The sequence below is a fragment of the Acinonyx jubatus genome, chromosome C2 (genome assembly GCF_027475565.1).
Source record: "Acinonyx jubatus isolate Ajub_Pintada_27869175 chromosome C2, VMU_Ajub_asm_v1.0, whole genome shotgun sequence".
In the NCBI taxonomy this organism is placed as follows: Eukaryota; Metazoa; Chordata; class Mammalia; order Carnivora; family Felidae; genus Acinonyx; species Acinonyx jubatus.
This window is the reverse complement of record NC_069384.1, coordinates 121,199,539-121,224,965: the sequence shown is the minus strand read 5'-3', so window position 1 is coordinate 121,224,965 and position 25,427 is coordinate 121,199,539. Positions and strand designations below refer to the sequence as shown.

General features: G+C 41.2%; 1 protein-coding gene and 1 long non-coding RNA gene across 3 annotated transcripts in view; one reads left to right on the top strand and one right to left on the bottom strand.

Annotated features, from left to right (window-relative positions):
- The window catches only part of CLSTN2 (calsyntenin 2), a 603,018-nt gene that overhangs the window by 270,384 nt on the left and 307,207 nt on the right, over positions 1-25,427 (top strand). The gene's annotated exons all lie outside the window — the stretch shown is intronic.
- On the bottom strand, positions 4,511-17,881 carry LOC113599953 (uncharacterized). Of its 2 annotated transcripts, XR_008297971.1 has the most exons (6): positions 17,555-17,881; positions 15,693-15,739; positions 8,359-8,473; positions 7,984-8,130; positions 6,944-7,007; positions 4,511-5,108 (listed from the first exon to the last, which is right to left on the bottom strand). It is a non-coding gene; the product is annotated as an uncharacterized LOC113599953 (long non-coding RNA). The 2 variants fall into 2 exon arrangements; XR_003420942.2 differs by lacking the exon at positions 15,693-15,739 and having other exon boundaries at positions 17,555-17,876.

Genomic DNA, 25,427 nt, shown 5'->3' with positions numbered 1-25,427 from the left:
CAGAGAGACAGGGAGGGAAAGAGAATCCCAAGCAGGCTGTGTACTGTCGACACAGAGCCCAATGCAGGGCTCAATCTCATGGGCCATGAGATCATGACCTGAGGTGAAATCAAGAGCCAAAGGCTTAACCAACTGAGCCACCCAACCACCCCCGCCAAAATTTAATTTTTTTTTTTAATTTCAAGTTCATTAATTACTTTGTACGTGACATATATAGGAAATAAGAACATGCAAATAAAGTCCTTTCTCTTCAGTATAATTGATATTTTCTGCACCTTTTCAAGATATAGGAGAAATAGAAATGGTTGGTGTCCTGAGAGACAGTTGTGGCTCCAGGATTTGTAGAATGTGACCCATTTCTTCTAATAGCCTTCCTTCACCTTCGGTTTTCTCCATCAGCTGCTTCTAGAACAGAAATGGCCCTATTTACCTTAGAAAGCCAGAGCATTGTTTTTGGACTAGAAAATGAAACTATTTAAGAAAAGTCAAGTACAGAGAAAGCTTAGAAATTACGGTTTGAGATTTTTAAAGTTCTCTACAGCAGAAAGGAAGGAAGAAACCAAACCATGTTCTGCTTCCGCTCAGAAGCACATTAGCTGTGGAATGAACGAGACCCTCCCTGAACCTTCATCAGTGACTCGGCATACATAAACTGACCTGTTTTCTAGTTGCCCCAACAGGAGGATGACCAGGAATAGGAACGTGCACCTCATCCAAAAAGTCATCAAGGGGCTGGAACTCAGGAGGTAAAAGCAAAACTAGAATGTTGCTAAGAAAATGTAATAGTTATCCCTTTTTTTCATGTTTATTTTTGAGGGAGAGACCGTGTGAGCAGGGGAGGGGCAGAGAGAGAGAGGGAGACACCGAATCTGAAGCGGGCTCCAGGCTCTGAGCTGTCAGTACAGAACCTGACTCAGGGCTCAAACTCATGAACCCCAAGATCATGACCTGAGCCGAAGTCAGATGCTTAACTGACTGAGCCACCCAGATGCCCCAACAGTTATCATTTTTAAAGATGCGCAAAATTTCCCTAGCTGTTGTCAGAAAAAGATGGCTACCCCTATTAACTGAGAGATTCCAACATTTGGGAATAAGACTGTCTGGAGTCCCTGCATATGCTCTTGTTTTGCCTGTATTAACCTCCATGCCATTTAAGCAAAGATGCAACCTCACACAACCCCTTAGTGGCAAAGTTGTGAGGGATTTGGGGTGGTGCTTTCACAGCAACCCGGTACTCAAGTCTTTGCTCCCTTACTTTATGCTTACTTCTTGGTTTGGAAAGACCCATCCCAGGGCCAAGCAGAAAGTAAAAGTGAGTGTGGAAGACACAGGGGTACTGGGATTGTGCTGAGCTGCAGGGGGGCTGCTCTCACTGAAAGCTGGACCCAGCCAATTGCTACCTTGTTTGATTGTCGGCACATGTTGCTAGGTATTCTGAGTTTTGAGAAGAACCTGAATTGAAAAGGAAAAAAAAAAAAAAAACTCCTGAATTCTAAAGATCAACAACTAGCTGTTTTTGAAACACTGAGTAGGTCAACCTCGCTGGTGTTGGGACCAAATTCAGCCCAGAGGAACCTTCTCCCCAGAGACCTTTCAAGGCAGGTGGCTGCTTTATAAAATAACTAAAGCCCCATGGAATGTGGAGCAAAGCTAATGTTTGGGGTGGGATCTGTTGAAGGAAATGATAATTTGAGTTGGCTTCTAATAACGGATTATGTGGAGTCCCTGCGGGGACAAGGACATCCAAAGAGCCTTCACAAACATGGCCATGTGCAGCAGGATTGAATGGTGCAACCATTCAAACCATCACAGTGAACCACATGAGCAGAGGTGGTAAAGTAGGAATTTATTTTACCACCACCAGTATGTCAACTCCAACCATGTTCTGCCCCATGTGTAAATTGCAGGGATTATGGACATTCCAGAGCCTGGATACATTCATGTCTGAAGAGTAGGGTGTCCAGCCTTTCCTAAAAAATAGGAACAGGAATAGGAGAAGAGGGGGCTTGCATGCAGGGCTGAGGACTTCAGAGTTTCTCATCTCATCAGAGACCTTTTCTGGCCTGTGTTCCCAGAGAGCATGCAGGGGACATCTGGGCTCACACATTAGTTGCGTGTGAGTGAGTTTTAATTAAAGCCCAGGGCTTTAAAAACTCCGTATTTCCCTCAGGTAACCTTTAAAACCACAATTCCTTAATTCAGAGAATTCAAATCTCCTTAAGAAAACAAGGTAGCTTTTTGTCTAGGAGTAATGTTGCTTCCAGACTCCTTTTCTTGATGTGTTTTTTAATGCTTTATGGATGCTGCTCCCTCCTTGTTCAGAGCAAACCCTATCTTGGTATCCTAGAGGCTGGTAAATGCAGTTGGAGGGACACCTGTGGTCCCAGGATGGAGAGGTGGTACCCAGCCCTTCAAGACTGTCCAGCAGATTCAGCTCTGGTGTCAGAGGCAGCTGGATCTCCTGCACAAACACTTGGTAAAGAGAAACTTCTAGAAGGCACCTCTTGGAAGCCTGGCTTCCTCCAAGCTTCCTGGCTGCCCATGGCACCTCCCTGGGAATGTGCTATGTCAGGTCGTGGGATACAGAAGTGTCTCCAAAAGGCGCTGTAGTCATTATCATATCTATACCCACCTAGGGCTTTCTCTTTGCTCCACACTTTGGCCATAGTTGGTCACTCCACCTTCAGGGCCATGGGGCACTATTTTTGTCCTCATTCTATAGATTGGGGAATAGAGGGTGAGAGGGCTTATGTTATGTTCTCAGCATCTGTAAATGGCTTCAGGCCCAGGCAGTTGGCTCTGGATGCTGTGCTCTGACCTATTGTGCCGTTCTGCCTCTCACGGTTCCCTGCAGCCAGGAAAACAACATCCAGATGAGAACAATCAATGCATCAGCTCAACTTTAAGGTGCAGACTGGGCTGTGTCACCTGCCGCTGAACTCCTCAAAGGCCTACAGGCGAGTCTGACCACAGCACCCCCCAGCAGAGGTTGCCCCTTCCAGGTGCCATCCCATATGTTCATGATACTATACACATCAGTGTTATGATGTGTTTAGTCACTAGCCTGCAACACTGGCCGGGGAGAGAGTGCAAGTATCCTGGGAGAATAGAATTGTGGACCACTATGTGGAATTTGGCTCCTTGTCTCCCCACCTGAGTCCCATGGTTAGTTTATGGAGAGTTTCCATTTTTACCCTGAAATTGGCCTAGATGTCTTTAACTTTGGAACCAGGCCTCCTTGCCTGGGCAGCATAGCAAGCACTCCGTCCATGTCCATTATTATTAACTCTCTAAGTCATGGAGAAGATTCTGGGTATATTCAGAGGCAGATTTGCCAAGAGCCATTTCCATTCAGTTTAACAGCAATGTCTTCAGTGCCCAGTACTGAGCATGCCTGAGCAGAACTGGAGCCTTCTTCCATAATGCTTTCTAATGGAAAATCCAAAAGCAAGGCCCAAGAACTCAGAGAAAGAACACAATACCCAATACCATTTGTGCTGATTGATGATAGAGACAGGGCAGTTTCCATCCAGAGAAGGAAGAAAAGTGAAATTGACAGATGCCTCTGCGTGTCCAGGACTGCGTGCTCAGGACTGTCACCTACGCTGTGGCCTTAGATCCTCACAACTAGCTGGTGAGCTTAATAGTATTATCTGGGGCCAGAGAGGACAGAAAGTGATCTGAGGCACTGGCTCCGTGGGACCATAGGTTTGTGACTACGAGGAGACAAGGTTGAGAGCGGGGGTGGGGGAAGTGGAGAGCAGAAGACAGGTGAGGAGTTAGCCAGGCTCTGGACACACATTACCTTACTGGGTCTGACTTCAAAATGAACAACCACCCAGTCAAAGCAGAAATCATGGACCAAGCCTTGTTCTTCTCTGTACCTCTATAATGGCTGAAAAAAATGTTTTATATTATTGAAAGAATGAATTAATAGTATCATTTGAGGGCTCTTACGGAGCAGAAACATGATGGATACGCAGAAGAATAATAAATTTAAACCCATGATTGCTGTCCTCAAGTCTTTCCCTCTGACTTTAATTCTCAATTATCTCTCCACATGTCTGCAGCTAAGAACTGAACATCTCATTAGAATATGGGACAAATGCTGAAGACACAGAATTCTAGGAGGCAGGAAAACAGGCTAGATCGGGAGCCCCTGAGGGTCTCATTCTAACTCCAGCAAACCCTGGGGCTTCCAGGGACACCTACACCCTTCAGGTGGTTGGGGATGAACAGCGCAGAAGGTTGTTTGGTACCTGCTGTGAGACCCAGGTATTTATGGTCTACAAGGCTCACAGGGCAGCCATGACTGGGACCTTGGCACACGGCCCCAAAACTAGAATTTATTTGTGCCCCAGAGTTGATCAACGCCAAGAGGCTGTCTCACACAGTACCTAAGTACACTGAGGCTGGTGTTAAAACCAGAAGGCCAGCAAGACATAAAAGCAAGAATATAACCAGACCACCGCATGTCCAAGACCAGAGTTAGGAGGAAACGTCAGACAACTCACATTTTGATGTTTTTATTCACTTTGAAATTCCATCGTGTCCATCTTCATTCCAAGAGCAGGCCATCCACAGGCCCTGGGCAGGATGTGTTGGAGGGGCACAGTCTCTCCCCTGGTTATTTCTCAAGTGGGCAGGGCTCTGTCTTCAGGTTGGCTCTTCGTTTTCATAAGAAAAGACTTCAGCCAAATAAGCGTGTCTAGCTCAGGAAGCACTTTATTAGTAAAGTATCTCTTGTGCCTCTAGGCTCTCACCGGTATGTATTGCCTTCAGTAGCGTGGGGCCCAGAGTGGAAGGGCACCTTTTTGTATCTCATGTCGAAAGCTTGGATTTTCAGTAGATCTGAACCATAGCCTAGGCCACCACATTAATTGCTTTAACTTCTTACTTCTCATTTTCCTGATGTATAACATGGAAAAATAGCATCAAGTCCAGAAGTTTGGAGTAAGTGGCATGGCATATGAAAGTGGCTGGTGCAGGGCTGAGCCCCAAAATGGGGCCATTCATGGGTTCATTTTAATCACAAGGACAGCCTTCAGTGTCCCCTTGGGCTTCCCCTCCTTCTACTTCCTTCTCAGCAGTTAGAATTCAGACAATGTCTGCAAAGACAGGATTGTGCTCAGAAAGAGTTGACAGATCTTTGAGTGGGCACCAAGCACCAATATTCACAGAGAGGCCCAGTACAGAGGCCCAAATTCCTGCCTCTATTTACCACAAATTCTGACCTACGCAAGGCAAGGGGACTAATAAGTGGTCCTGAACAGGGCAGACCTTGGTCCATCCAGTCTCCTACTGCAAAAATTCCCACATCTTGGTGGCATCTTCATGCAGTTTGGGGGAAGCAGATGTTGACAGGTAAGTTGATATTTCCATTCTTGCTAACTTTAGAGCTGGAACCTAGCTTAATTCTTTTATAGACTGAGGATAAATGCTCTTTTGTAGAGCATGAAGAATCTCACGGGGAGAATTTAAGAGCTAGAACTCTAAGGCTTGGGTGAGAGGTTCAGACTCCAGTGGCCCCAGGCCTGAGGGAAGGAGGAATCCAGTCTGCCGATCTGGTAAAGTACAGAGCACAGTGCCTGGCCCACATTCCAAATACTCCTCACTGTTAGCTTTATATCATTGTGACTCTGCAGACTCCTGGCCATGCAGGGCCTGGTAAGGGTCCTGGCACAAAGTAGGACCACAGTAAATGTTTACTGTGAGTGAGTGAGTGAGTGAGTGAGTGGACAGATTTGAATCCCACCCAGCCCTCACTCAGCTGCCTGTAAGTCTATGATTTCAGAGCCTCGAGAGAGAAGGTGCTTCTTGACCCTTTTTTCACTATGCTTCCCAAGTTGGCCCATGACTATATCAGGCTGCTCACCTCACTTAGAGGAAGAGATCTGTCCAGGAGACCAGCTGTAAAGCAGGAGCCGTCACTAGTCCAGGCTAGGTGCAGGACCGGGCACTGTGCACACAGCATCAGGGACCAGCAAGAAAACCCAGCCAGGCACTGGGCATCAGGCACCTAGCACCTGGCACCAGGCAGGTACTCACAGCTGGAGGCCCTGACCCCTGTAGACCACTGACCATTCCCAGGCTCAGCCCAGAGGCTCCCTGAAGTTTCCTGCACAAGGTCTAGGCAGGAGCCAAGAATCTGCTGCTGAAACAGACCTCCTCAGTGAGTCAGGAAAATGACTGAGGGCTCTGAGTATGGATGGCACCTGTTCCAGTGTAGACACAGCAACCTATTACAGGAGTACCTGTCAGACAGGTCAAAACTCCCTTATCCAAAATTTTAAAAAGCTCTGAATCCTGAAAGCCTTTTCATAAATTTGATGTCAAAACTCACTGGGTGAGAACATTTGACTGAAGTAACAGAAAAGTATTTATAGTATTTATTTATCTCACTTAATGTGAATGTTTCTATATTTAAGTACATAAATATTAGCGTGTTTGATTGTGAGACATTGCCCTCAATCCTGCAGGGAGTGGAACATAATATAAATTGTGTGTGCCACATTAGCTTCCTAAATGCCAAAGCACACCCCCCCTCCACATACACACAAAACACCAAAAAAACAAAACAAAACAAAACAAAACCCCTGAATTCTGCAACCCAATTGGCCTCAAATAGTTTGATTAAGAAAATATACACCTGGAATAGTAAGATTGGCAGCTAGCACTCATACTGGGTCTTACATCTAAATGCCTCACTCTATTCTCTCTTTTAATCCTTGCCAAAATCTTAAAAAGTGGATGCTATCATTTTTATCCCTGTTATAGAGAAGGGAAAACTGAGGCTCAAAGAAATAAAATAACTTGCTCAAAGCAGACACAGTAAGCGATAGAGTTAAGAATCAAACCCAGGCAATCTGCTTGAATGTCAGCCTTCTTAACCGCTGTTCTATGCTGAAGTGGAGTAATGTTAACTAAGAAATGTCTTACTCACCCAGCGACCTTGTCTGCCTGGGCTAGAGACGATGTTTTACCCGGAGCTGGCAACAAGCCTCCGTCTTTGTCAAACATAAGATGCATGGAAAAATCAACAGGACAATGCATTAATTAGCAATTAGAGTGTACTTACAACACAATCCCTAATCTTAATGATAATTTATTTCATTTATGCTGCTGAGGCAGCTGAACATTCCTTATGCATTAAAAAAAAAAGGGCAGAAGAAGAAGAAGAAAGAAAATTTTTAAAAGTGGAGACTGCTTTTCCCTAAGACAGGGCCATGCCTAAGTCATGTTTGAGAGGCACTCCGCAAAGCACCCAGCCCCCAGTACCTGGACCAGCCCCTAATGGGACCTGGATCCTGTGGCTGGCCTTTGGGCAAAGCTGTAGGAGACCCTTGAATACTAGGGTGATAAACCGGCCCTTTCTGAGGGATGCACTTCCTGTTTGCAAAGAGGGATCTTGAGAACACCTTTTTTTGCACCTGGCTTTCCGCCATATCAGCATCCACTTTCCTAGGCGGGTTTATTTCCTATCTGCCACAGTGCTGGGTAGAGATGTCTAGTAGACACACTACCAACATCAAGAGGTCGAGATGCTCTCTCTTGGGCCTCGGTCTGCTGTGCTGAAATTAATGCTCCTAACTTCCCATTGGGAAGCTTTAGTGATTACTCGATCCCTGGCAAGAACTTCAGCCCCTGCCCCAAACCCTGTTCCTGTGGCTGTTTTATTCTACATGCTTCGGTGTTCAGTGTTGACTCTTGTTTCAAGGAGACCTGCACACAACTTAATGAAGACCAGATCAAGTTTTGCAGGTAAATCTGGTTCTTGGTAATACTACAGTTCCCACAGGCATGTGTGTCATGCTCTGCAACCAGGAAGGTTTTGGGAATGTGTGCTGTCCCCCGCACCCTGGAAGGCCACCTCTGAGGATGAATTCACTTGGAGGAATGGGGTGTTTTGGTGGGACCACTCAGGGCTAGTTCCCTTCCGATGACTGATGCCTGGGTGGGTTTTGGATTCATTTATCTACTTACCTGGTCCTTCCTAGAAGCAATGCAGAGAAACAATTACTCGTGTGGGTTGTAGAGTTATATAATCTGGATTCAAGCCGCAGCCTGACCCCCTCCTATCTCTGTGACCATGGGCAAATATGGAACCGTCTTAACCCTCAGTTTTCTCACCTGTAGAAGGGAATAACAATGAGAACTGGTTCTCAGTATTGTTTTGAGAGTTAAATGGGATAATGGCTGAAAAAAGCTCAGCACAATTCCTAGAACTCAAGAAATAATAGCTATTATTTTTAGTCATGTAACCAGCATTCATTGGGCACTTACTGTGAGCCAGGCACTGTCCTAGGCAGTAGAGATACAGCAGGGAACGCAACGGAAGTTCTTTAGCACAGGACTTACCTTTCTGTGTTCATTGCGGTCCTATTCATGCAAGCCTCACAGACAGGAACCCAGCGCGGCAGCCTTCCTCCAAGTGTGACCCAGAACACTTTTGTCTGGGTCCCTGGTCAGATAACTTTTTTTAAAAAAGTCTGATTATAATCTTACAATCAGTAATTATAACTCTCCAGTCTTATAATAATCTGTAGATGCCCCATGCACAGCCTCAGATCAATAGGTCTGGGCCATCCTACAGTAAAGAGGCCTGCTTAACTTTGATTAAACCTGCGTTCCTCGAACTTACATGACCACAAGAAATCATTGCTAATTCCTGTTAGACTGATGGCCACGGGTCTACGCTCAGAGGAGCACATGAAGGCAGTGCTCAGCTAGAGATGACTGAACAGGCAAGTACACGATAGAGTGAGGAGTACCTGGGTCTGTACTTCACCGAGCTGCGAAACAAAGCCTTCCCTGCTCTCAGGGGCAGGAGGCTCTCTCCAGTAGCCAGCGCTGGCCTGATGTCAGGGTCTGTCCCAGGTGCATCTGCCTGTGTGTGAATTCAGTATCAACAACTAGAGGAGCATCAGTCTGACCATCCTGGTCCACAGACGCCCAGCTCTGGGGCACAGGCTCACGTCTCCCACTGCAGACCTCTCTCCTGCAGCCCCTGCACAGGACTCCTTCCCTTGTGGGCCGCTACATTCCTTCCCCACTGGGAGTTACTTGTGGAGAGGCGGGAAGGGCAGGGCTTGAGCCCTAAGTGCTAAACTTTCCCTCCTCTGCAGAGAGGTCCATAAATCTGTAACCAACGTTTGCCCCCTTTGGAATAAACTCCTAATTGATTTCTAAAGATTGCTGTTTGCAAATTAAATTACACTTCCCTTATCCATTATATAAAGAAGCATAAAGCAGTCACCTCTCCTGGGCACACACCCCCTCCTCAGACTCCTGGGGTGTGATTACATTACTTCAATTGCAGGGCTTCCATTCAACTCAAGCTACATGAATTGTTTCTCTTGCTTGTTTAATTGCCCATGTCTTATTACAGAGACAATTTATTGTTTTAGTGCAGCATAAAGTTCAAATATTTTATGCAAGATGAATACGGCCACTGACATTTTTATTCTCTTCTCAAGTTCACACATACAAAATCCACATTGGAAACTTTTCAAAATGTTTGTGGCCAATACTGCAAAATGTCAAAACCTCCATAAGTTGTTTTGTTTTGTTGTTGTTGTTTTTCAAAGAAAAGACTCTAAAGAGTGTATTTCCTTTTCTAACATTGCTGGGGATTTTATGGGGTGATACTTACTGGCACAAGCTCATGAAGAACGTCCCCTAGGTGTGAAAATGCCTTTGAAAACACATTGGGAATGAACTGTTGATATACACAACAACTGGAATCACTAGAAAATGGTACTGAATGAAAAAAGCCAATCCCCAAAGGCTACAACTGGCATAACTCCATTCAGATAACATTTTTTGAAAGACAGAATTATTGAAATGGAGAATAGCTTAGTGGTTGCCACAGGTTTTGGAGGGGGAGGAAAGTGAGGATAGTAGGTGTGGCTCTAAAAGGGTAAAGAGAGGGATCCTTGTGGTGATGGAATCTGTATCTTGGCTGCATCCACGTTGATCTCGTGGTTGTGATACTGTGCCATAGCTTTGCAAGATGTTGCTACTGGGAAAAAACGAGTAAAGGGTACACAGGATGATTTCTTATAGCTGCGTGAGGATCTATAATTATCTCAAAATAAAAGTGTAATCTAAAAAGCACATTGAAAAACACAGAAAAGTGACTAGATACATGTATCGCTCTGCAACAAAACTTGATCCATTGTACAATTGGGCATTGTACAAATTAGTATGGATATTCATTGTACAATTCTTTCCACTCTTCTCCATCTTCCACAATTTTCACAGTAAGCTATTGGAAAAAATATACTGGAAATGTGAGCAATAGCCCTGACAGGACACTTGTTATATTCTGGTTTTCTTCTTGTGTTTGTTTGTTTTTTGATAGCGGCTATCCAAACGTGTAAAGTATAGCTCATGGTGGTTTTCATGTCCCTGATGATTAGTGATGTTGAGAAAATTTTCATACACTTGTTAGTCATTTGTCTTCTTTGAAGAAATGTCTATTCAAATCTTTTTGCCTATTGTCAAGTCAGGTATTTAGTTTTTTGTTATTGACTTCTAAGAGTTCCTTGTGGTTTTTGGATATTTACCCCTTACCTGCTATAAGTTTGCAAGTAATTTCTCCCATTCTATACGTTACCTTTTCACTCTGCTGATTGCTTCCTTTGCTACACAGAAGCTTTTTAGTTTAAAGATAGTCACACGTGTCTAAGTTTGCTTTTATCTCCTCTGCCTTTGGCGTCATACTCAAGAAAGTATTGCCAAAACCAAACTTATGAAGCAATTGCCCTACATTTTCTTCTAGGGTTTTGTGGTTTCTTACATTTCTGTTCTTACATTTAAGTATTTAATCCCTCTTTAGTTTCTTTTTGTTTATGGTATAAGTGTCCAATTTTATTCTTTGCAGATGGATATCCAGTTTTCCCCAGCACCACTTATTGAAGAGACTGTCTTTTCCCTATTCTGTTCTATCTAGGTATCTATCTATCTGTTCTTTTCCCTATCTCTGTTCTCTCTAGGTATCTAATCTGATTTATGCCAGTACAATCCAGTGTTGATTACTGTAGCTTTATAATATGCTTTGAAATCAGGAAGCTTTGTTCTTTCTCAGGATTATTTTGGCTATTCAGGATCTTTTATGGTTCCACATGAATTTTGGGATTGTTTTTCTATTTCTGCAAAAAGTAACGTTAAAATTCTAAGGAGGTTGCATTGAATGTACAGAATGATTTGGATAGTGTGGACGTTTTAATATTAAGTCTTCCAGTCCATGAAAATAGGATGTCCATTTGTTTTTGTCTCCAATTTCTCTCATCCGTGTCTTGTAGTTTTCAGTGTACAAGTCTTTCACCTAATCAGCTGATCCCTAAGGATTTTATTCTTTTTGGTGTTACCGTAAATGGTATCACTCATTAATATCCTTTTAACATAGTTCTGTGTTAGTGTATAGAAATGCAACTGATTTTTGCATATTGAATTTGTGTTCTCCGACTTTACCAAATTCGTTTGTTAATTCTAACTTTTCGGGGAGAACCTTTAGGGTTTTCTACATATAAGACCATGTTATCTGTAAATGGGGACAATTATACTTCTTCCTTTCTTATTTGAATGCCTTTTATTTCTTTTTCTGCCTAACTGTCCTGAGTAGGACTTCCAGTACTATGTTAAATAGAAGTGAGAGTGAGCTTCCTTGCCTTGTTCCAGATCGTAGAGGAGAAGCTTTCAGTTTTTCACCTTTGATAATGATGTTTGTTGTGGACTTATATGGCTTATATTATATTGAGGTAATTTCCTTCTATTCCTAGATAGTTGAGCATTTCTTCATGAAAAGGTGTTGAATTTTTTCAAATGCTTTTCCTGCTTCTATGGAGAGGATCGTGTGATTTTTATCCTTCATTCTTTCAAAGTGGTATATCACATTGGTTGATTTGCATATGTTGAAACATCCTCGTACCTCAGAGCTAAATCCTACTTGGTCATGGTATATGATCCTTTCAAACTGTTGTTGAATTCAACTTGCTAACATATTGTTGAAAATTATTGCATCAATATTTGTCAGACATATTGGCCTGTAGCTTTTTCTATTTTATTTATTTATTTATTTATTTATTTATTTATTTAGTAGTGTCATTGTTTGCTTTAGTATCAGGGTAATGCTGGCCTCATAAAATGAGTTTGGAAGTATTCCCTCCTTTTCAGTTTTTTTGAAAGTTTGAGAAGGATTGCTGTAAATTCTACTTTAAATGTTTGTTAGAATTCTCCAGTGAAGCCATCTGGTCCTGGGCTTTCCTTTGTTGAGAAGTTTTTGATTACTGGTTCAATCTCCTTACTAGTCATAGATCTGTTCATATTTTCTATTTCTTCATGATTCAGTCTTGGTAGGTTGTATGTTTCTAATAATTTATCCATTTCCTCTAGGTTAACCACTTTGTTTGGCATATAATTGTTCACAGAAGACTCATCATTCCTATTTCTTTTCTAAAGAAAATATTTATTTATTTTGAGAGAGAGATTGAGAGAGAGAAAAAAAAAGCATGAGCAGGGGATAGAGAGAGAGAGAGAGAGAGGGAGAGAGAGGGAGAGAGAGGGAGAATCCCAAGAGACTACACACTCAGTGCAGAGCCCAATGCAAGCCTCAATCTCACGACCATGAGATCATGACCGGAGCCAAAATCAAGAGTCAGATGCTTAACCAACTGCACCACCCAGGTACCCCCCCCTTTTTTTTTTTTATTTCTGTGGCATCAGTTGAAATGCCTCTTCTTTCATTTCTAATTTTGTTTGAATTTTTTCTCCTTTTTTCTTAGGTAGTCTAGCTAAAGGTTTGTCAATTTTGCTGATCTGTTCAAAAAACCAACTCTTAATTTCATTGATTTTTTTCTATTCCTTTTCTATTCTCTATTTCATTTATTTCTACTCTAATTTCTATTATTTATTTCCTTCTCCTAATTTTAGGCTTAGTTTATTATTCTTTTTGTAGTTCATTGAGGCTTAAATTTATGTTGTTTGAGATAATGTAGATGTTTACCACTACAAACTTCACTGTTAGTATTGCTTTTACTGCATCCTATAATTTTTCATGTGTTATGTTTTTATTTTCATTTGTATCAGGACATTTTCTAATTTCCCTTTTGATTTCTCCATTGACTCATTGGTTGTTCAAGAGTATGTTATTTAATTTCCATATACTTGTGTAGTTTGCAACCTTCTGCCATTGATTTCTAGTTTATTTTATTGTGGTCAGAAAAGAAACTTGGTATGATTTCAATTTTCTTAAAGTTAAGACTTTTTTTGTGATCTAACACATAATCTATCCTGAGAATGTTCTGTGTGCACTTGAAGAATATGTATCCTGCTGCTGTTAGGTGGTCTGTCTGTTGGGTCTGTTTAGTCTATAATGTTATTCAAGTCCACTGTTTCTTTATTGATCTTCTATCTGGATGTTCTATCCATTATTGAAAGTGGGGTATTGAAATCTCCCACTATTATTTTTTCCTACTGTTATTATGTTGCTATTTCTTCCTTCAATTCGGTCAATGTTTGCATAATATATTTGTATAGTGTGATATTAGGTTCATATATACTTACCATTATAACTTCCTGATGAATTTCCCCTTTTATTGTTACATAATGTCTTCTTTATCTTTTGTGACAGTTTTGACTTAAAGTCTATTTTGCCTGACATAAGTATGGCCATCTCTGCTGTCTTTTGGTTGACATTTACATGGAATATATTTTTCCATCCTTTCATTTTCAGCCTGTATTGGTTCTTGCATATAAAGTGAAACTCTAAGATAGCATATAGTTGGATCTTGTTTTCTTTATTTTTTATTTTAGAGGGAGAGACAGAGAGAAGGGGGAGGGGGGCAGAGGGAGAGAGAGAATCTCAAGCAAGCTCCACTCTCAGTGTGGAGCCCAACACAAGGCTTGATCCAATGACCCTGGGATCATGACCTGAGCCAAAACAAAGAGTCAGACACTCAACTGATTGAGCCACCTAGGTACCCGCCCCCTTTAAAAATCTGTTCAGTCATTCCATGTATTTTGATTAGGGAGTTTATTATTTATTTTGAGTAGGCTTTATGCCCAGTGCAGAGCCCAGTGTGGTACTTGAACTCACAACCCTGAAATCAAGACCTGAGCTGAAATCAAGAGTTGAATGCTTTATTGACTGAGTCACCCTGACATGCCATCTTTCGATTAGGGAGTTTAAAATTTTTACATTTAAAGTAATTACTGATAGAGGGCCACCTGGGTGCCTCAGTCAGTTAAGCGTCCAACTTTGGCTCAGGTCATGATCTTGTAGTCTGTGAGTTTGAGCCCCACATCGGGCTCTGTGCTAACAGCTCAGAGCCTGGAGCCTGCCTCAGATTCTTTGTCTCCCTCTCTCTCTGCCCCTTCCCCACTCACACTCTGTCTCTCTCTCTTCCTCAAAAATAAATAAACATTAAAAAAAATTTAAGTAATTACTGATAGAAAAGGACTTACTATTGACATTTTGTTCACTATTGACATTTTGTTCATTGTTTTCTGCCTGTCTTATAGAAGGTTTTTTCCTCTTTTTCTCTTTTGCTATCTTTTTTGTGTTTTATTATTTTTTTTTGTAGGGGCATGGTTTGATTGCTGTCTCCTTTTTTTGTATTGTCTATAGGCATTTTCTTTGTGGTTACCATGGGGCATACATACATAAAACATCTTATAATTATAACAGCTGGGTTTGCATTCACTTTGGATGCAGTGTCCTTTTAACTGGTTTCTGGTGTTCTCACAAAGGAATTGGTTTGCGCGTTGTTGTTGGATGAGTATCTTTATGAGAGAAGGAGGGCCTGGGGATTTCCAGTCCACCAACTTGCTCCCTAGCATCCTGAGTTATCTGTCTTTGACAAAGAAAAAACTGTATTTATGCTCCTCAGGTGGTTATTCAGAAGAGCCAGAAATTATTCAGAGAGGTAAGAAAGTAGGTATCTAAGTAAGTGAAGGGGGAAGTGGGGAAGCCACCATGCTTACTCTGGTAGCCTTCCAATACTATTCCCATCCTCTTCTTCACAGATTCCCCCAGGGCTTCTGGGGAGTCAGCTCTCCAGGCTTCTCCTTATAAAGATGTTCTCTTACAAAGGCAAATCAAGATCTTGCTCTGTGCAATGTAAATTTCTAATAATAAATTCCTTTCTACCCTGTGGGGACATAGACAGTCTTCAGCTGGCTAGTTCTTTCACAGTGCTCTCGTGATTGTCACGCTGAACAGGATGTGAGGTGGGAGCTCAAACTGGTTTTTTTTTTTTGAGATACAATTATTATAGAATCTATCACACTATATTAAAATTATTGCTTTTTGATCTGTCTTCTCTAATAGTCTGTGAGCATTTTGAAGGATGTGCCTGATTCATCTCCTTGCCCGTAGGGTAGGGCTTGGTAAAGTAAATGCTTAGTCAGTGTTTCCTGCATGTCTAGAATGGATGGATGGATGGATGGATGGATGGATGGATGGATAGATGGATGGAGCGAGCACTGATGGAATATCAGGCCACAGTGAGCAGGGGCAGGAGGTAGTTTGGGCATTGATTTTTGATGTATGTAACAGTATATCCTAACAGCAGTGACATGAGACGTATATATTTGTTGGAAAGGTTCCACATGGCAATATAGTGTGGTCAAGCAGGCAGCTAGCCTAAGTGCAAAGGGATATGTCAAAACCATGGGTATTTTAGACCTACCTGTAATATCCTCAATGAGTAGACATAGTCCAGTCCCTGAAACATGCCTCAAATAGTAAATACAGCCATTTTAGAAACCACCTTTGAATGTCCTGTAAACCCTACATATGATACCAAACTGATATTTGTAGAGGGAATCCTTCCCAAATCACCCTCAGAATATTATAGTCTCCCTAGAGACAAAGAACCTTATGTAGGATCTCAGGAGACTTTATTAGCAGGTCAGCTTGGCAATTCCTGAAGGCAACAAGATAGCTCAAACTTGGGTTTTAAACAGAGAAATAATTCTCTCATTTATTTTATAAGTCAAGTATTTCTCCATAGTAAAATATTTAATGTAGATTCTCCCCTAATTCAGGCCTTTCTCATCCCCATGACAATCAAAGCCCATGGTGAGCATTGGGAAAGGAGATATTATCAAGAGATAAAGGGGACCAGTAGGATCTTGACTTTTTTAAGGGAGCTCCCACTATGTCAGGATGTCACCGAAGAGTCCTTCATACCTGAAGTAGATATACTGTCTCCCCTTCCTGGCTCCAGAGTTGTTAATATCCTTCCCATCATCCAGCACTGGATGAACTCCACACTTTCATAAATAGTAACCCTCTAAGTTTTAAATATCTAAGTGTATCCCCATCACACACAAAAAAAGAGATTGAAATAAGGTTTTATGATTTAAAAAAAAATGCAGACCGTCTCAGGAGCAGCGAATTAATCATCACAAAAATACCTTCCACAGTAAAACACAAGGGGAGGAGACAAATTCAGGTCAGGCAAGTCTGAAATACCCAGCACTATGCCCTTAAACTAGTTTTCCCATTATAGCTCATCTCAGGTCTAGAGCAGTACTCCACACAGAGGTGTTCAATAAGAACCTGAGTTTCTCTTACCTGGTCCCCAATTCAAGTGTCCTGCACATTCCATCCCTCAACTCTTGCCCCTCGGTTGTCTTTTCTAGATAATATTGAAGAGGTACTGAACTGTAAGATCCATTTAGGTAGGGACTGTAATGTTTCAGTGCATTTTTGAATTGCAACATGGAGCATAATGCCAGGTACGTGATAGTCACCTTATTAGCCTCTGCTGAATTAAAGGCTTAAAGGTTTCAGATTTGAGTTGTATGATGAGGTGGTGAGGAGCACAGGCTTCCTATATTTAAAACCCAGCTCTGTCATTTTCAAGCCATGTAATCTAGGGTGATTTTTGTTTTTTTTTTTTAACAGAGGATAATAATGGTACTGGAGTATTGGTACTGGGTATCACCGGGTTGTCGTGAGAGTTAAATAAGTAAATATTTTCAAAATGTTTATAACGGTGTGTAAAGTACAGTACCTACTAAATAAATGTTATTCATTTTCTTATTGAAATCTCTGATGTGGCTTATGGAATAGAAGTGCATAGGCTTCAAAAACAAAACAAAACAAGACAAAACACCTCACGGATGTATGTTTCAATGCCGCCTCCAAAATCTACTGGCGCTGCAAACCTAGTCAAGTTGCTTTTCCCACTGATTCCCAGCTCTCTCTCTCTTTTTTTCCCCTTTCTTTTCCACTTTTTGGTTTTTGTTTTGTTTTGTTTTCTTGTTTGCTTATTTGTTTGTTTTAGTATAATTTATTGTCAAGTTAGCTAACATGCAGTGTATACAGTGTCCCCTTGGTTTCAGGAGTAGATTCCCATGATTTGTCACTTACATATAACACCCAGTGCTCATCCCAACAAGTGCCCTCCTCAATGCCCATCACCCATTTTCCCCTCTCCCCCGCCCCCCATCAACCCTCAGTTTGGTCTCTGTATTTAAGAGTCTCTTATGGTTTGATTCCTTCTCTTATTTGTAAAATAAGAATAATCAGATCCAGACATACAGCTGTTGGAAGCGTTATAGGAGATAGTCCATGTGCCATCCCTGACAATGACTGTTATGTCACTCTTTCTTGGTCCTCCTCCTCCTCCTGGGTGTCCTTTCCTTTCCTCATGGTTTCCCTACTCTGTCCATCTCTCCCCAGGAATTCCTCCTGGGCCTTCTGTTCTTCTTACTGTATGCACTCTTTCTGTGTGATCTCATCGCTACCATGGCTTCTATCACAGTCCCAATGTTCTAAACTCCTGCCTCTTGCTCTGATCTCTCCCCTAAGTCCCAGTTCCAGTATCTTCACTAGTCTGGCTTACAGCCACAGAAAGTTAACAAGTCCAAAGCTGAAGTCATCACCCCTCTTCCAAACCCAATCCTCCTCTGTATTGAATATTGCACTAAATGACATCAGCACCCACCCAGTTAGTCTGAAACTTGGGTGTCTTCTTAAACACTCTCTCACACCAAGCTTTATCAGATCTAGCTTTTAATTCTTTCTGATACTATTCCCTTCTCTCTGACCCCTGTTAGTAGCTTAGTCAGGGCACCAGCTCTTTCCTAGGTGACTTCCAGCGTGTCTTGAACACTGGCCTCTCCTCTATATTGTCACCCCCTTAGTCCCTTCATTTCTATACCAAAGTCTTAGTAAAATGTCTTTAGATTTAAAAAAAATTCAGACATTGTTTCTCCTTGGTTTAAAAGGCTTCATTGTACTCCCATTGCCCTAAGAATTGGACCCCCTTTCTTCAGACTGAAAAGGTCTTTGACAGTCTGGCCCCAGATTGTCCGTCACCCCATTTCCCTGCATTTCCTACTTAAACTCAGTTTTTTGGCTCTGCAGTCACATTGCTTTAAGTTCACATGCTCCTTCCACCTATAGCCTTTGCACATTTTTCACTCTGCCCCTCCTTCACTTGGTTGACTTTGCATCCTCCAAGACTTGAGATATCAATAGAGGCTTACCTTCTCCCTGATAGCTGCTTCTAATTCCCTTCTCCTGGTCTGTATACGGTGCCCTCCTCCAAGCTCATGTAGTACGTCTTAGCTTTCACCTTTCTAGCACACACAACATTGGCTTGGGCTGTGTATTTATACCTTCTTCCCCCTTTGGGTTATGAACTCTTTGAAAACAGGGGAATTACATAATTTATCCTGTATTTATTTATAGTATCTGGCATATAGTAGTCACTCAGTAAGGATGAATGAATAAAACAGAATTGATGGAAATTAGTTGACATCCCCTTCTCTTCTGCAGAGCCCATCTGACAAGAGTTTGACATGAAGGAGCAAAAAAGTTTTCCCTGCCATAAATAGCCTGTTACTGTTCTTCAGTCTGTCAGTACATCTTGTATTCATTCTAGATACTCAGAATCCAAACCTTTCTTGGACTGGTTGGAATGTCCTGCCTCCAGGTGACTACTAGAATGTCCATTCAAAGAAAAGCATATTTTCTTACCTTGCCCTCCTTTCTACAGCCCCTCTTTGAGAGGGAATATCTGGTGTTCTAGCATTGGGATGGCAAACCATAGCCTGGGAGCCAAATTCAGCTCACCTCCTATTTTTATAAAGTTTTATTGGAACACAGCCACACTGTTCATTTATGTATTGTTTGTGGCTGCTTTCATGCTACAGTGGAAGAGTTGAGTAATCATGACAGAGACCATATGGCCTGCAAAGCCTAAAATATTTCCTCCCTAGTCTTTTATATAAAAGGTTTGACGACACCTGCTCTAGGGCTTTGCTCAAGAGCATCTGGACCCATTCAGCTCTGTGCTGAGATTCAAATATGCAAGACATAAACCAAGAAAGGGTCACAGTCTTAAATCCAATTTCCATGACTGAAAAGCATTTCTAATACCTTCCCTTTGATAATGCTTTATGTTTTTCTAAGAGCTTTCATATTCATTAAGGAAAAGATCTTCAAATACAAATACTCCTGCTCCCAGGTGAGTCCCACACTGCTGCTCTGCAGATCATACTTCGAGTTACAAGGCCGTAGAGCAAAGGCTCTGGAGTCTCATGTCTAAATCAGGCTTGCTCCTTACCAATGGTGTATACTTGAGCAAGTAAGGTGCTTGACCCTCTGGGTCTCAGTTTCCTCCTCTGTAAAATGTGCTCAGTGAAAGTGACATACTGCCAAAGTTATAGTGGAGAATAGATGGGGCATGGAAAGATTTTATCAAAGTGTTTGGTTTATTCAAAATGTTTAATAAGTGCCAGCTGTTATGGTCTTATTCAGCTGTGTGCTCAGCACCATGGTAAGAGATTCCAAGAAGCTCTCCTGGATTTGTTTGTTCCTTCCCAAAAAAGAATAGCTTAGCTATCTAGGAATAGCCAGATACCTAAAACTTCTTTTCTTTATACTACTCCTCCACATGAAATCGTCTGTCTATCTCAGTGCCCACATGAGAAGATTGTAAGGATTGCATCCGTTTCATCCACTCTGATCTCATTCCACCTCTGTCACTATCAGTGGGTCTTGTGCCTGCCCTGGTCACTCTTGTTCTTTTGCTTTATTAATGTTGTATCCCTAAGCTTGCCTTCTTTCATCCCTCCTCTCTGCCTGTCTCAAAGCCCAGCAGGCACACCACTTCCTGCAGGAAGCCACCTGTGACTGTGGCCACCACCCACAGTGCTCTCCTCCTGCCTGAGCTCATACAGCACCAAGAGAGACAACTGCCCTGTGTGTGAAACTTGTCTCCTCAGCTTTTATTTCGCTCTATGACTCACTTAGCCTCTCTAAGCATCAACTTCCTCAACTACAAAGTAGGAATAATAATATTTATACCTCCATGTTGTTGCAAGGATTAACTATAATAATTGTTTCTTGCATGTAGTAAGTTCAAGATATATTCATTTTGTCCTCCATGTTTTTAACACATGACTCTTTGTATATAGCTGGGCACATGGATTGATTAATGTGCATTGCTGCTCCCTGTTATTGGCCTCTTAGGGCCAGATGGGGGGGGCGGCCCTGACAGTTGCACACCAGCATTTTTAACCCTCTTCTTTCCCTGAATTCTTTGCAGGAAGAAAGGTGGTGGTAAAGGGGAGCTTAAGTGTGCTGGGTGCAGAAGCGGTGTGTTTGGGGAGAAACTTAAATGCACGCTTGGTGATAACAATTTTAAGTGATAAATCAGGGCTTAAGGTGTGTCCAGTGCTGTGCACCTCTGGAGACCCACCTGTTAGTCTGAGTGGCTTTAATTAATCTTCTAGTTTGTTGTAACTAACAGAGGGTCTGGTCTTACCTTTTCAAATATGCTCCGGTGAGGAGCCCTTGCTGTCTGTTTTTTCTGTGCCAGCAGGCTCCAAAGCTGTTTTGCCAGTGGAACTGGGGGAGGTAGGGGCCCAGAGGGGGTAGCCCCAGAATCTCCCCAGGGATCCTAAACACCCTCCAAGTGACTAGACCATTGCCTTCACAAGCTGGCAGTGAGTAGGGGGACTTATCTTCATCCAAGATTTAAACTCTGCTTTGAACTAGATGACTATAGCTGAGACCACTTTATTTGCTAGAAGGAGGAAAATGAAGAAGAATAAATTGCTTGAGCAAAGCAAATTCTTAGGAGAGTAACTTCTAGGGAAAAGCCACAAATACAAAAAGAAGGTTGCAGTGAAGAGTGATACTTGGGAATGAGGCTGGAGAAAATCAAATGGTTGACCATGGATAGTGACTATGGCAGATGGTGTCATCAAGAAGACCCATGAGTTATTGGGGTCCCAAAGCTCCCTCTGCCTATACCTCATTTTTGTCCTTGACCAAGGGTGATGCCAAGTCTGAGCCTCAGGGATCAATCCTGTAAAATCATTGATTTGGATTTGATGATTTCTAAGGGCCTCTTTGCACACCTAAAATTCTGGGATCTTTTGGGAAAGGAAGCCTACAATTGTTTTTGTTTTTGGTTGTTTGTTTAATTTACTAAATACTTAAAATAGCACCCACTTTGTGCTAGCCTAAGAATTATAAAATAAAAATATTACCTCTTTTAAACCTTAACACACCCTTACGAGTTAACTCCTATTACATTAAAAAAACAAACAAACAAACTATAATGATGTTACTCTACTGTCTCTGACTAGTAGACAGACTTTTCTGATGAAAAGTCTTACCTTTGTTTGTGTGTGTAATAGGCATTTTTTTTCTCTGGGTGAATTTAAAGATTTTACTCTTTAATATACTGTGCCTTATGTGTTTTCTTATTTCTTCTCCTTGAGGCTTATTGAGCTTTTTATGAGTTTAGAGTTTTCATCAAATTTGTTAAATTTGCAATAATTGTTTCTTCAAACATTTTTTCCATCTCCACTCCTATTTTCTGGGATTCCAATTACAAGTATGTTAGGCTGTTTGATATTGTCCCATAACTCACTGACGCACTGATGCCGTACTAATTTTATTTTTCATTCTTTTCCCCTCTTTATTTCATTTTGGATAATTTCATTGCTATGCCTTCAAGTTCACTGCTCTGCTGCAGTATTTAATCTGCTGTTATCTCCCATCCAGTGTATTTTAAACCTCATGTATTTTTTTTTTCATTTATAGAAGTTCTATGATAAATAGATAGGTATAAAATCATCCTCATGTGTCTACATCTGTTATTTATCTACCTATCTGTTCATCTATTTTATTTTCCATCTTTCCTATATCTGCCCATGCTTTTTGAACATATGAAATAATTTATAGTAGTTGTTTTAAATCCTTTGTCTACTAATTCTATCATCTGTGTCATTTCTGAGTCTGTTTTTATCAATTGGTTGTTCTTCTCCTATGTTTTCCTGTTTCTTTGCATGCCTGGTAGATTTTTACTGGTTTCTGGACATTGTGAATGTTATGTTGAGTTGCAGCATTTTTTATTATACCTTTAAATATTTGAGGACTTCATTTGTAACCCAGTTAAGTGATTTGGAATCAGTTCAAGGTGTTCAAGACTTACTTTTAAGTATGGTTAGTTTGGACCAGATCAGCCATAAGTCTACGGATAATTTGTCCCCACACCTAAGCAATACTCCGTGCCTCATGTATTACAAGGTTTTCCTCACTGGATGGTGGGAATGCAAACTACTCCTCGTACCAGGTGAGTTCCAGGGATTATACTTCCTGTTCCTTTAGTAGTTCTTTCCCCAGCCTTGGTGGTTTTCTTACTCGTGTGTTCTGATTGGGACGCCATCAAAGACCCAAGGAAAGTTCTTTGCTATCTCCAGAGCATGTTCTCCTTCCCTCTGTCTTTCTCTCTGTGTCTCTTTGTCTTTGTTTTTCTCTGCATCTCCTTTCTTTCTGATACTCTTGCCCACAGATTCTAGCTGCCTTGATCCTCTCAAACTTCTGAATCTGACTTCTTAGCTCAGGGGGGATTGCTGAGCTCTCTCTCTGGACACTCTCTCCCTATGACAAATCCCAGAAACTCTTGCCAAACAGTAAGCTGGGGCATAAGTTTCACCTCATTTCTTTCTCTTCTCACAGAGATCTCTATGCAGTGCTGCCTGTTGTGTAGTTTGTGTAGTTAACAATTGAAGTAGCCACAGATTTGAAATGATGTTTCTAAACTCCAGGCTCTACTGTCTCAAAAGTATTTATATAAAACAAATCAAAGCCTTTATGAATGATTATTTGGTATTTCCCAATTGCAGAAGAAAGAAATCAACATGCATTCACATAAATCCACCCAGCATTCAGAGGGACAGACCCATTCCACGTATCTGTGTGCTCAGAGCTAAACATGGATGCTTTTCCAAGTGTCAGCCTCAATGCTATATTTGCATCCTGTCTCAGATGTGAGGACAGACAACATTTCTCCTGACCCTTTGGGGCCATAGGATAGATTGCTAGGGCCTCTAGTTGTGGCAGATACTTGTATTGAAGAGAAATACAATCTGACTTTTCACTGCTATCTGGAAAATTCCTGTTTTCAGAGCACAAACCATTTACCCAAACAGTGTAAAGAGATTATGGTTCACTCTCTATGCTGAATTATGCATGGTTTTCAGCTAGGTAAAGTTCTCTGTGTTCTATTTTAAGAACATTTCCTTCACAGAGTGGAAAAAAAATCTATACTGTCCAGAAGAAACTACTTTTAATATATTTCACTTCTACTAGGAACCTCACCCATTTTCTTTGCATCCTGTTTTGTAATTAGTAACCAGAGATTTCTATTCACTTTTAGAAGTGGAACTTTCCTTTCATGTTCCAAGACATTAAGGGAAAAATAGAAGCAAATTTCATCCAAATTTTAAAACATCTGTTGTGGTGTACTCATTATGACATCTTTTTAGAAATTAGGTTGACTAATCCTGCTTAATACATGAGAAGTGTTTGCTATTAAGCCCTGTACCTTCTCAGAACACCATGTCAAAACCATTATAATTTGAGTTAGGGGTGAGTTTTAAATGTCAGCTTTAAAAGAACTATTTCAAGAATGCCTCAGAGCCTTGGGTTTGGCTACAAAGAAATTTGTGATGCATTGAAAGAACAGAATGATTAAGGCAAGAAGGGATTTGAATTCCAGAGTTTTAGTTCAGCATTCATGGCGTAAAGTACAATGGATGTAGATCTAAAACGGAAGTTAGATTGCCCAGCTAAATTTAACACATTCCTTTGGGGGAAAATAAAAGCGACACATGGAAAAAAATATTTCTGTATATTTTTCATATGTGCTGTACATCTCATCACCTGTCCCAGTAATCTTTTTCTGCATTTGGGTTGCACAAAGTCCTTAATAGACACAATTTTTGCTGCCAGTCTCCCCAGAGGTTGGCTGTGAGGACGGGGCAGGTTGGTCGGTCGCATGAAAAGCAAAATGATAACTCCACAATTCTGGTTCAGTCCAGACCTGTAACTCAGTTTTTCTTTAGGGTTTAGAATAGACACACATATACATGTGAATTAACACACAATATGTATGTGAGCTCTACTTATCGGTGCAAAGGTGCCATCAATTTTAAGATGCACCATATTTTTATGTGCCACTAAAAATGGAAAAATGTTGCCAGCTAACCTATGACACATGCTTTCTTGATACTTTGGATAAAAGTTTATTTTATATGTATTAAGAGTTTCAAAATCAGAATACTATTATCACTCCTATGTATACTATAAAATACTAGAAAATATAGCTAAAATTCAGTGCTTGAGCTGTCCACAAGTTATCCTCACATTCAGAGGCTGAAAATTCTAATCAAGTATCATCTATCACTTAGTGCTATCTAAGTCCAACTTTTTCTGTATAGTATCATCCTCGGTACCACTGGAGCATAGCTAGGGCAGCATGTCTTACAAGTTTCCCATTATTGTATCCAGGATTTTGTTCAAGTGCTAAAAGCCATTTTGTAAATTTTGATGTGTATACACTGTCCATGACAACTGCACTATGACTACAGCCTGGCCTGACATTGAGAGATGCCACTGATTCATTGTTTGTAAGATACATCCTGATTTCAATGATGATGAAATATGAAAAAAATACATCTTAAAAGAGATCAAATTATGTATGTATATATATGTGTGTGTGTGTGTGTGTATTTGTGTGTATATACACATATATAATAGACATTTTGAAAAGAAAAAAACATCCTGTATTGTAGAATTTCACTCCAGAAAAATAGAATATGCTTCTGTCTTTCCCAGGTACAGACATTACATCTGTGCATTTCCCTCTGGCCTTGACATTTCTCTAAGCCCCAGCCCCAGCCATAGAGCTCTACCTTAACTGCAGCTGGATGTTCTGTTTTCTTTTTACAGTAGTGCTTACTGAGCAAGTTATCACAATCAAAGAAAACAAGCATGAGACACTGCATAGCATTGTGGAAAAAGAATGAGATTTGGAAATAAAGGGACAACATTTGAGCCCCACTGAACTGTAATATTCACTGGCTATGAAACCTTAGTCAAGTTACAT